The following is a 13,139-nucleotide window of genomic DNA, read 5'->3' as shown; positions in this document are numbered from 1 at the left end:
TGCCGTTTGTGATTGTTGTGTAGTGGCTCGAAAACAGCGGTATATCAAGCGCAATGGACCAGGAAGGCGACATGCTGTGGTCGGTAGACCGCGATAAAATGCTGTACTATATTACAATGGACATTACGTGTAAATAAATTTCAATTGTGTGAAGATGAAATGATTTCATCTTATTTCTTATTACCAGACTTGGAGGCAGCATACATTTGTTTTGATGGGATCGGATGCACATTAGATTTGGGAGCACATTATTTTCTACAGTGAACTCATATTAACCGGGTGTGCATCAGGTTCGGCAGTGCGTTAGTATCGGGAAAATGCTGCCCAATAAGGACAAGCGTGTGTTCGGACATTTTTTTATTCGACCTGCCAGATAATTTCATCTATTCCGTCGGTTTTCTAAAAAAAAAAAGTATTGAATGCTTCTGGGTTTGTCAAAGTGGAATTAATTGAAGCTAACTGTAAGCCAACATTCTTTCAATGCCAATAACTAAACCTAGCCACCTATCGATTTCCTTTCATGTTCCACAGAAGTCTCTCGAACCAGGTTTTGAAACATGATGAAACAAGATTTCTATTCGGAATAAACTTAGGGCTGATAGACATCAATCATACTGTGTTATTCCGGATATTTTCTCCGTTTGCATGCTGCTTATAATGAATCCCTTCCAACATGCCCGCTTCAGCATATTAAGAGGAAGCTGTAGCGGCCGCGAGAGAGCCACAATGGTGACGAGTGGAAAGGGCCAGCAGCCCCAAGGGCGGCTGAAGTAAAAGAAAAATAAAGCCAGCTGACAGTTGGGATTCATGCCGTCGAGTCGTCTCTCTCTCTCTCCTCCGCGCGTACTCGCGTCCCAACCCCGGTGTAAGAATAGGGAGAGGTGCTGACACTCTCCCCCCAACGCGCGCGAAAGCGCCGCTCGCTCGCGTCCAGATTATGTTCGGCCTGGTTGCAGCTGGTTCGGCGCCGTCGTAGAGGGCGCTGCGGTATGCGGTCCCAGCCTCGGCGGGAAGGCGCGTGCTTCGCTGTCTTGCGCTTTGTGTTTGCATGTGCGGCCGTGCTGTTTTGAAGGCACACTTTTTGTTCACGCGCCTTTCATCATCTTGTGCTTGTGTATTGTCGCCACGGGCCCTCGACCAAGGTTGAAGCGGCCTTCTGAGAGTTTGAAATGGGTAGAAAGTGTTTCGTCACGAACTGCAATTCTGGATACCGAACCTGTGCGGAGCGTGTGCCTCTATTCAAAGCGCCGTCCGACAGCGGTCGTCTAGAGCAGTGGCGACATGTAAATCTGAGGGCAGACCGAACTCTAATGCCTACTGACCATTTCTACACCAAGCATTTTTCAGAGGATATGATATCGACGGCATATTACGCGGAGCTCGATAAAATGGTGCTACTTGACGCGCCAAAGAGCCCTGTTCTGTCTGCAAATACAGTTCCCACCTTATTTCCGAACTGTCCAAAGAACCTCACACAGTCAAATAAACCTCGAAAGGCGCTGCGGAAGAGAGAACCTCCTGTGTGCCACAAAAACTGCTGTGTGCCACAACAGTCTGTGCAAAGTTTGCTGCTTGTATAAGATATATACTGGGTGTCTTAACTATCATGCACCAAGATTTAAAAATATGAAAATGTCACATAGCTGGACAGAAGCAAGGCAACGTTGTCTGTCGTCTCTTGGAGATACTCACATTATTTTTTGCATTCCGCTTTATTAGATAATTATTTTCATAACTGATTAATCAACTTTTCTAATGCAATACTTAGATAAAAAAGTGTGAACGAGAGAATTGCACAGCAACATGAAAGTTCCCGATACAGCTTTCTGGTGCTCAAGACGTGATACATAAAAGTGTTTTCCGAGCGTAGAAGAAACCCGCGAATAGACTCAAAATTGCCTCGAGGCACTTTTCGTGTATTCGTGGGCTTCTTTCACGCTCGGAAAAATACTTCTACGTAGCGTGTATTGAGTAATAGAAAGCTGTATCGGGAGTCTTTCATGTTGCTGTGCAATTTTCTGATTGAAACTTTTAATATAATTATAATACTTGAGAAGTTGATTAATTAATTAAGGCTAATCATGTAATTAGGCCGAATGTAAAAAATAATCTCAGTATCTCCAAGGGACGGAAAACAACATTACCTTGGTTCTGTTCAGCTGCGTGATATTTACATGTTTTTAAATCTTTGTGCACCCTGTATAATACTGTTTTCTGTGCAGATGTGCGCCTGATTTTCAAATTTGCGCCATCCTGGATACTGATTGTTTATTACAATGCGCGTGTGGTGTATATTACACGCTTGCATGTTTTTATTCAACATTTTTGCATTGTGGCAGTGTATGAGAGCGTAAGCTTCTGGGAAGGCTATCCTCTATTAAAATTATCGAGCTGCTTCATGCACATTTTTTTATTATTCTGTCTTTGCAAAATAAAAAATAAAAAGTCTATGAGATTATTGTGTGCTGGGTATAAGTGTATTTGTGGACACTCTGAAGCATGCATTGTCAAATACGCTCACATTGGCACATTATCATATGCAATTTAAGAAAAAACAAAGTCACCTCTTAGATCCTGCAAGAGTCACTCGCTCCCCAAACGACGAAAGCCAAATGAATAATATACACAGTCTATGTTAAGTGGAATTGAAATAAAAAAGATTTTCACAAGGGGGGTAACCTGTATTAGTGATATTGTAATCCAAGATAAAACGCCTGTCTTCGTCCCGCTTGATAAATTATTTTTTGAAAGATTTCTTTACATAGCTATGTGCTTTCTCATCATAGGTTCTAGCCATGAACACCCACTTTGCTCTAGTGCGTTGCATATCGCAAGCTTGCGCCGTTTCATTTCTTAAATTATATCGCGCCCACACTGAATCCGCGTGACGATGCTTGAACGGTTTTCTCAGTTTGAATTTTCCGGTGCAGTCACTATTTTCTTCTGATCGAGGGGTAGCACGCGGGCTTACGCTTTAATTTTTTATGCTTGTATGCATGACTACATCGACCGCAACAAAATGTGCGCGCGAGCGGAATGTGAGTGGGCGTTGAGTGCTGCCCGATCGATCCGTGTTCACGTCATTCACACCCTGCATAATATACATTCATGTTAGCAAAGCATTCAGCCTGGTACATTTATCACCTTAATCTGAAATAACGAATTTCCTTCGCGCTTTGAGATTTACTCACTCCACTACGAACGAAAATTTAGCTGAGGCAGAGGAATGCCAAGCCGCCGGCGCCGCTAAGCTGGGACCGCTGGCCGCGGCGCCATCTATCTGCTCGCCGCGGAGCTACTCGGTGCGCCCGCGCGCGGCCGTAATCTGGACGCTCGCTCGCGCGCAGTGTCAACACCTAAATATTCTTCCACCGTGGTCCCAACAAAGCTTTAGCTCGGGCCAAACTCCGATGCCGCCTATTCAAACACATATAAACGCAGAAACGCTTTTCTGGGATAACCACTGGGCCGATTTTAATTAAATTTGTTGTATTTGAGAATTAAATGCTGGTGGCAGGGAAGCGGAATTTCGATTTAGGGTCTGAATTATTTTAAAGGAATTTTAAAAAATTCAGAAGTCGTAAAAAATATAAGCACGACGTTTACAAATTTGTAGCTCTGCATCAAGAACAGATATCGCAGTTCAGTAAACTGCGTCCATTATATCGGTGGTTGTCAGCCATGGGCGCGTGGGGGACCCCTTGGGGACCAGTGGAAGTGATGGGAGCCCCTTGCAGTGACAGGGCAGTGTTCAAAGGTTTATTTTCTTTTCGACGAACTTGGCAACGAACACTGTTTTTTTTTATTTATTTTTTTATTATCTTGTACAGATTGCTGCCGCAGTCCCGGGAACAGATCTCGGAACTGGGAATGAGTGAAGACTAAACTGGCCTCCAAAAAAAAACGAATTGTTTTCTGTTTTTTTTTTTTAGGGCTATGCGAATACCAAACTTTTCAAATACGAATCGAATACGAATACTTAAGCTTGAAATATTGAATCGAATATCGAAGAATGATATGCACATGTATTTATTAGTAATTTGGGTTAATTTGATGCGTTCGAACATTGCAATTACATTGGCAATCTTACAAAACTAGATAATAAGCCATTATACCAAAACATTGTGCATTTGGCTCATGTTAAATTGGAAAATTGAATAATTACAACTATCAGTCCTCACAACTAAAGCTGTGCCTTATTATACATCAAATGCCCGTACATTTGGAGGAATTTGACTCTGTGCCAGTCGTCACTCATCGCACTTGCTGTCAAGCAATAGGCTCAGAATTGGGAGACCTGCAAAAAAAATAAAAGGTCGCAGTTTCGCCCGAAAGGCGGAGCATCGATTGCGATAGCAAATTAGGTGACGGCTATACGAACATAAGATAGTAGTTTTATCGGCCGTATAAAGTTTTGAATATTCGCTAACTAAATAAACAAGCACGGTGCCACGCCCGCACAGGTAAACATGAACACATCTCGCTCGATGACCGCGGAAGCTCGTCAAAACGCTGGAGTGAGAAAGCGCGCCAGCGCCAGCGAGCAAACTGACCTTCGCGCTGTCTCTCGCGTCAACGCGAACTAAACGTCGAAAGCACAACGCATACGAAGCTACCGGAATCAGGCGCATGCACTTTGTCCCCATCGCAGATAGATTAGACGATGAGGCAGCCGCGGGCGCACATTTCGTCTTCATCGCAGATCGCTTTCAAGATACGGCGCCTGCGCGACAGACAGACAGACAGACAAGAAACTATTTTGTCCTAAGGGACTACTTTGTCGTAGTCGCGGGCCGCACCTGCACCGGGGGCGGAAGACCGTGATCTTCGGCCATTTCGCAGGCCCTTTGGACAGCCCGAAGCTGGATTGAAAGGTCGTCGCTCTTGACGGCTTCTTCCCAGTCTTCTTGCCTGTTAAAAGGCGAGTGGTGCAATGCTGAACATTGCCACAGCATGTGATTAAAGGTGGACCTTTCCTCGCCGCAGTCGGGGCAGCGGGGATCCACACCCGGAGCGTAGTGGCTCAGCCTAGATCGAGACGGAAATGAGCCGGTCTGCAGCATTCTCAACACCGAGGCCTGGGGTCTGCCGAGCTTCGGGTGAGGAGCCGGGAACTGCCTGCGTCCCAGCTGGTAGTGAGCCGTGATGTCGTGGAAAGTAAGCAGCGGGTCCGTGGTCCGGTCGATCCCCTGCGAAGCCGGGCCCCTCAGACCGGCGCGGTTGACGAGACCTCGCGCCTGGTCGTGGGCCAGCTCATTGGGGTTGATCGAGCCGGGAGAGAGGTTCCGGCCCATGTGAGCCGGGAACCAAGTGATGACGTGACAGACCGTGCCTGGCTTGCGGGTCATAAGCACCGCCGCAGCCTCGGCCGAGACCGAGCCGGCGAGAAAGGCCATCGCCGCCGACCTGGAGTCTGTGAAGATCTGGGTGCGCCCGGGATCGCACAGAGCCAGCGCCACTGCGACTTGCTCTGCGACGGATGCTGTCGAGTGTTGGATGGACGCTGCGTTCAGGATTTTGCCCTGGGGGTCAACCACCGTGGCCGCGTACGAGTCTGATCTGGGATACTGCGCCGCGTCGACAAAGGACGCGAGCTCTGGGTTCTGCAGGGCAGTCTTGATGAGTGCTCGGGCCCTGGCTGCGCGCCTGGCCTCGTTGTGCTGTGGGTGAACGTTCCTCGGGAATGTGGAGACTCTAAAGGCATCCCTTTCTTCCTGTTGGAGGGGGACGGCGCACGACTCCGCGGCCATGGCGGTGAGGCCCGCCATCTCGAGTATTCGGCGGCCGGACTTGCTGGCAGACAGGCGAACGATCTGTGCCGTTTTCTGTGCTTCTACGATTTCGCTCAGGGTGTTGTGGACCCCGAGCTGCATCAACTTATCCGTGCTGGTCGTCACAGGGATACCGAGCACTCGTTTAATGCTCTTCCTGATGAGTGCGTCAATCTTGTTTTCCTCAGACCGCGACCAGTTTAGTGCGGAAGCCACGTAGTTGATATGGCTCATGACGAAGGCGTGGTAGATCCTTAGGAGGTTGGCTTGGCTGATGCCACCCCTCCGGCTCGTCACTCGTGAGACGAGTCTGAGCATGTTTTCCGTCTTCGCCCTCAGGCGCGCGATTGTTTGCACGTTGCTGCCCTTTGCGTTGATGACTATTCCGAGCACCCTGAGATAATCAACCCTCGGGATGCGCTGACCCGTCTTCGTTCTGAGATCGATCGGTACTTGATCCAGCGGCATGTCGAACTTGCGGCCCTTTCTGTCGGGCCGGTACAGCAAGAGCTCCGACTTCGTCGGCGAGAGCACCAGTCCCGTGCCCTCGAGGAATTTTTCCGTGACGTCCAGGGCCTCTTGCAGAGCCTGCTCCACCGCTGCGTCCGACCCGCCCCCGCACCAGATGGTGATGTCGTCCGCGTAGAGACATGATTGAGATTGACGCCCCCGATTCGGTTGAGTCGGACCGATAGGTCTCTCATGGCGATGTTGAAGAGTAGTGGGGATAGCACCGCACCCTGAGGCGTGCCGCGGGCTCCCAGCGCGTATCCGTCCGACTTGATCTCGCCCAACTTGATCGTGGCCTTACGATCCCTGAGGAAAGAGCTGACGTACGCGTGAAAGCGTTCGCCGAGGTTCAAACTCGACACAGAGTCGAGGACGTGCTTGTGTTTGACGGTGTCGAAAGCCTTCGCGAGGTCCAGCGCCAAAATGCCTCGGACGTCTCTCGTGACCACGTCGACTATCTGCCTCTTGATCAGTAGCATGACCTCTTGAGTGGACAGCGAGGGTCTGAAACTGACCATGTTCGGCGGGAGGACCTGTCGTTCCTCGACATACCTCGATATTCTGTTGTGGATGACATGCTCCGCCACCTTGCCCACGCAGGACGTGAGAGAAATGGGTCACAGACTGTCTATGGCCGGTGTCTTGCCTGGCTTCGGAATTAGGATCACTGTGGCTTCCTTCCAGGCATCCGGTACGGTGCCGGCCGCCCAGGCCTCGTTGATTTCATTGGTGAGCAGTTCGATCGAGTAGTCGTCGAGATTTCGGAGGAGTCTGTTCGAAATTCCATCCGGCCCGGGAGCCGATCTTCCGTTGAGGCCTTGAAGGACCTCTCTGACTTCCGAGACAGAGGAGGGGGCGTCGAGGTCCTCGTCTGCTTTGCCGCCGTAGGCCGGGTAATCTTCCGGCCCGGACTGCCCGATGGGGAGGTAGCGACGCGCGACTTCGTCCATCACTTCGTTCGTAGATGCGCCTTCGCTACTGAGCTTGTGAACCAGCCTGTCGATGGCCAGAGTGTGGTTTCTCTTGGACTGTGTGTCGTCCAGTAACTGCTTGAGGAGGTTCCACTTGCCTCCCGCGCGCATCTGTCCGTCGACCGACGCGCAGATTTCGTTCCATTGCTGCTGGCCGAGCTCCTTGCAGTGCGATTCGATCTCGCGGTTGAGGGCCGCGATCCTCTTCCGGAGGTTTCGATTCAGCTTCTGCGTCTTCCATCTGGCCGTGAGGGAATTCTTGGCTTCGACCAGGTGCGCCAGTCGAGCGTCCATGCGGTCGAGCTTTAGGTCCGTTTCGACGGTCTTGGTGAGTGCAGCCACGTCCTTCTTGAGCTTCGCTACGAGGTCCGCGAAGGTCTCGTATTCTTCGTTGTCGTCCTTTCTTCTCTTGCGGAAGGCGTCCCAGTCCACTATTTTGAAGGCCCTCTGCGGGGCCGCGAAGACCGGTAGGTAGATTTCCACGATGTAGTGGTCACTGCCTAGCTAGGTTCTCTTGTAAGTTATGCAGCTCTGTGAGCAGCAGCCGATGGAGCAGAAAGCACCCCCCCCCCGTCTGCGTCGCCTCCTCCCCACTTAGCGCTTCCGGCCGCCTTCCTTTCTCGCGTGCACGAGATTTGCGGTTGCCGGATCACCCTCGCACGCTTTCACTCGCACACACAGAGTACGGCGCGCGGAGACGATTTTATCGCCGTTGGACTTTATATGGAACCTCACTACGACGGCGACGACGACGGCAAAAAAATCGCAGTTTCACCCGAAAGGCGAAACTGCGATAACAAATGTACTGATAGAGAGCTATACGGAGTAAGGATAGTGGTTTTAAATTTATCGGCTGCATAAACTTGGACACATTCGTTTCCTACACAAGCAAACATGAATAGATCACACTCGATGACAACAGACCACTGTCAAAACGCTGGCGTGAGCAAGCGCAGTTGCAGCGACCGAAGGTTCGTGCGGTCTATCGCTTCAACGGAAACTGAGCGGCGAAAGCACAGCGCATACAAAGGTAAGAGCCGTGTGGAGATCACATTCAAGATACGGTGCGCGGGACAGCCCTCAGACGCGCAAAGTACAAGTACGCAGTTGCTGGCAGAGTAGAAGCCATGCCCCGTCCCTCCAGCGCTGCCTTCCCCCTTTACTCTTTTCGCGTGGGAGATTGAGTCGCCAGTTTCCCTTGTGCCCAGTCGCAAGATACGCATTTGGTGCCGCAGCTAAACGTAACATATTCTTGATATAAGCGCGAAGAAGACACGGAGGGTGGCGGAAGAAGACAGGACGAGCGCTCGTCCTGTCTTCTTCCGCCACCGTCCGTGTCTTCGCGCTTATATCAAGAATATGTTACCGTACCAACTCGCCCAACTATCCATTCTTATGCAGCTAAACGTAGCCTCCCCTCCCTCCCTCCAACGGCCTTTCGCACTACGCTAGACGTCGCGTTTGCTCTCCGCCGTGCGTTCGCTCTCACTGAAAGCGCGCGTCCCTCGCGCGCTTTCACTCGCACATACAGCACACGGCGACGATTCTATCGACGTTGGACTTTATACGGAACCTTACGGCGACGGCGACGGCAGAAATGCGCTTGGAGTGTCCATATAATTGAATAAAATGCGCTTGGGGAGTGCATATAAAAAAGAAAAGAAAGGAAAAAAATAGAAAAGTGCACCCTCGCGGTCTGCAAGCCCGTGCCCCTTGCTACTGAGTTGCTGGCTTTCCCGCGAAGTTTCAACGTTTAGTGGCTAAATGTGCTTTACAGGCGAAATTTCGCCAGCAGCACGAAATTATAAAATTCAGCACAATACGACCCAGTATTCTTAGAGTAGATAGAAACAAATGCTAAGAACCGTGTTTGCTCCCGTACAGGCCGCCCGCTGAAGAGAATGACGATGGCCATGATGATTATATACAGATGAAGAAGATGAAGGGGTAATATAATGCTCACAATAAATTCTATTGAATTCGAATATTCGCATCCAACCAAATATGCAAACATTTCTTTCGAATCGAATTTGAATATTAAAAATGTATATTCGATAATTTTCGAACTTTTTGAATAGCGCATGTTCAGAGCACAATGACGCAACGAAGGGGGGGGGGGGGGGGCGTCGGGTGTTGTTACCCCCCCCCCCTCCCCTGAGGACGAGTTTACACCCGCCCACGCGTCCAACCCCACCAGTCCAACGTGTACCTTCAGTGCCCTGTTCACATTCTCGTCACAGTTCAGGAGGTGGCTTGAGGTCGAATTTTCTCCCTGATGAACAAAACCACTCCATCACTGTCTTGTATTCGTTCATTCACTCTTAAATTACTTTGAGTAAAACGCTGAAGAAATAAGCATCGTCATCATCCTAGGTGTCATTATAGTATTATATTAGGCATTTTATTTGCGGTTGATTCCTCTGGCTAAAGCAAGGAAAGTGCATATTATGCAAAGTGCTTGCTTCCCCCCTCTCCACCACCACAAAAATTCCCCCCCCCCCCCCCCCGGCAGAGATCCTAGGTGCGCTAGCTACTGTCCGTGCATGTATAAACATGGCAGGAGCGTGGCAGAAAGTCAACGCGCGAGAAACTCGTTCGCACCTTTCCATCGAGTGGCATATGCACAATTAATGCCCTTCGGTGCTCCCTGGGTGTCGCCACATTAGCCTGTTGACAGCTGCAATTATCCATGACCCACCTCAAAAGCATAGCAGAAACTGCAGCGCTTGCCTTTCTACTCACGTGCAAGTCCAGAGGAGACGTGGATAGAAGAGGCAGAGAGTGGGTAGAACCGATCGACGCAGTCGCGAAACGAGTGAACAACAGTCTCAGCGGGAGAGGGATAAGATGACGTGAGAAGGCCAGGAAACAGCGGTTGCGGGCAAACTGAAGGTACGGTACGATACACTTCTGCTGTTTCTGAAAAATAAACACCTTGCAATTTTGCAAAGCCGCATTAAAACAGAAGGTACACTACGGAAACGGTCGTACGTCGAATCAACACTACTGTGCCCGCCGCGGTAGCTTGATGGCATATTGCTCGAAGTCGCGGGCCCGACCGTGGCAGCCGCATTTCGACAGGAGCGAAATACAGAAATGCTAGTGCACTTAGATTTAGGCGCACGTGTTAAAGAACACCAGATTGTCAAAACTAACCCGGAGTCCGCCACTATGGCGTGCCTCATAATCCGATCGTGTTTTTCGCACAAACATCCCCATAATTCAATTAAAGTTTAACAACACTTCTGCCACTATACGTGATGTACCATGTGAGGCAATGATAATGCTCAACCCTCTCGGAGATTATGAGCGATGGCGCACCACCACCCCTCAAGCAAACACGTACGCAAACAGCAATAGTGCACGCAGGGCAACGTTTAACATCAACTCACCACTCTCGCATTGCACTAAATGCTGAAATTACACATTCGCCATCAACAGCACCGCTAATTATCGTCAATCAAAGCAAACAGCATAGAAAGCTTTGCTTTCATCGATTCCCACAGTGCGTGGGATCCGCATATTTTTCTAGTTTACAGCAACATCCTCACCAGATATATCTGCAGTAGTCGTACATCTCCACGACCAGCTTAGTCCATCTTGAACATTGGAGCCTGAATATTGCAATGTGCACCTCTTGAAGGATACATTAAGTGGTACCAGTAGACAAACTGACCTTGTGCGAGAGCTCTCTAGCTATATTGGTCAGCATTGCAATTCCTACTGTAAATACTATGCCTTGTAAATATCCCTCACTGCAATTCGTATTCATGCAATAATATCATTCCTGTACTCTCGGCAAATAACCAAGTTTAGTTCAAGAATGCCAGCTCCTTTCATTTACTATACTCCTACACACTGTTTAACATGATTGCCATTGGCCCAAATTCTTTACATATCATGAATAAATATCATCCCTGGCAGAAGCTAGTGTGAAGGAATATAACTGACAGGTCAGCAACTTCATCTGGTAGACCATCAATATCAGATGCGTTCAACACATTTTATAAAATAATGTCTACAGGCGTTGTAAGTTCTGGCAAGTAAGCAATTTTGCAACAAGCCACTCCACACTATCTCTCTGAAAAATTTGCAGCAAAGAACATGCTAAAGTGCAGGACAGCATGGTTGAGATACAACTTTTATTTTAAAACTATAGGCATCGCTTCCAGGTAATGCACAATTCAAAAGTACAGAGTGGGTATCTTGCGATGTAGTCTTTAAAATACAGAATCAAGGATTTGCATTGCACTGCATTCACACGATTCAAAGCAAATGCAAACAGCTCAAAACAAACGAGACAAAACCCAACTTGATCAACAAGTTTTACTACAGTTTATGTCATTTATGGCAGCACAGACACTGCCTCGATAGGTAAGGGTCTATGCACCTAAGCACATCAGCTGGACACATCAGATGAACCGCCTAGACTTGCATCTGGAAAGTAGCGACATGCCAAAAGGTAACAAAGCTTCAGAAGCTCATTTCCAAAGGCATATATATATGTACAAGTATGAAATACAAGCCCACAATGCATCATTCCAATGATGTGCAGACTTTATACAGGAGTAACCAAAATGGTAAAGCTTTACAGACCAGAGGTACTATCGCACCAGAATAACAACTGAATGGGAAAAAAGCAAATCGAAGCATTCCTTACACATTATTTTACTCAGAAAACACAGCATATGGCTTTGCTGAACACCTAGCCTGTAAACATGCTGCAGCGTCAGAACTCCTGCGTCAAAAAAAAAAAAAAAAAAACTGCGCCAGTGTCATGCACACTAGCAAATCTGAAAATTCGAAACCCACATTTCAGTTAATTTTTCCCGCTCACGCTCAATTCCAGCCTTAGAGCACAAGATGCCCAAAGGAACAAGTACGTCAAACAACGAGGGCAGAGTCATTAGCGCACAACTTGTATCAAAGTTTTCACCTCAACGCAGAAGAAAAAAAGTAAAACAGGAACTGCATAGAGGATTGAGCAAAGTGTACCCAGCAGGCACTGCAGAACTGTTCAGCCACTGCACTACGTCACTGCACCAATCGAAAACGATCCTTACTGCTGAACCCCAGTACCATTCTGCAAAGCCCAAAGTCCGCTTTACTCCAATTTATACAGCTGCAAAGTTACTGTAATGTCCCGAGTTGACATCAACTTTCACAACACCCATCATCACAAACAGCAGCAGCTTAATTTAACTAGGTCCAGTTCAGGGCAATGACAATGTTGGAAAAGACTAACTCTTATCTCAGCACCTGAGGGCACCACTAGCCAGAACAAGATAAGACAACACTATCAGCACTTGCTACGAAATGCCCAGCTTTTGCATTCTTTTTCTGCAACGCACCTATTCCAGAGATGCTGAATTAGTCCTGTCTTGCGTCATCCGAATTCATCCTATGCTTACAAATTTTCTAATGTTATCATTATTCCTTTTTACCACCATCGACTGTGTCAATATACCTTCGCACTCAATCAAATAAACCATCGCACATCTGCTCTACGCACTACGACCTGCCCAACTACATCTGTTCTTAATATGAACTGGATTATCATATTGATATTTTGATATTCAGTTGATATTCAACTGCTATTTTGCACAACTGAGACTAAGTGGTATCCTGGGAATGAGCGATGACCCGGGACATTACAGCAGGTGAAAAGCTTCAGCACAAAGCCTCGTGTAAATATCCAGCAAAACTGAGAAACACTAAGCGCTGTCGACAGCATACAGACGTTAATCATTGCTCAATTTGCAACAGACTAGCAGAGATAGGTGGGAGGTAGAGGAGGGTCATTCGAGAAAGTGTAAATACAAAATGGATAAGGACATACAATATCAAAGGAACTTTGGGAAAAATATTAAGCTAAAGTATCCGCCTC

Source organism: Dermacentor silvarum, chromosome 6 (assembly GCF_013339745.2).
Source record: "Dermacentor silvarum isolate Dsil-2018 chromosome 6, BIME_Dsil_1.4, whole genome shotgun sequence".
Lineage (NCBI taxonomy): Eukaryota > Metazoa > Arthropoda > Arachnida > Ixodida > Ixodidae > Dermacentor > Dermacentor silvarum.
Note: the sequence above shows the minus strand (reverse complement) of the source record.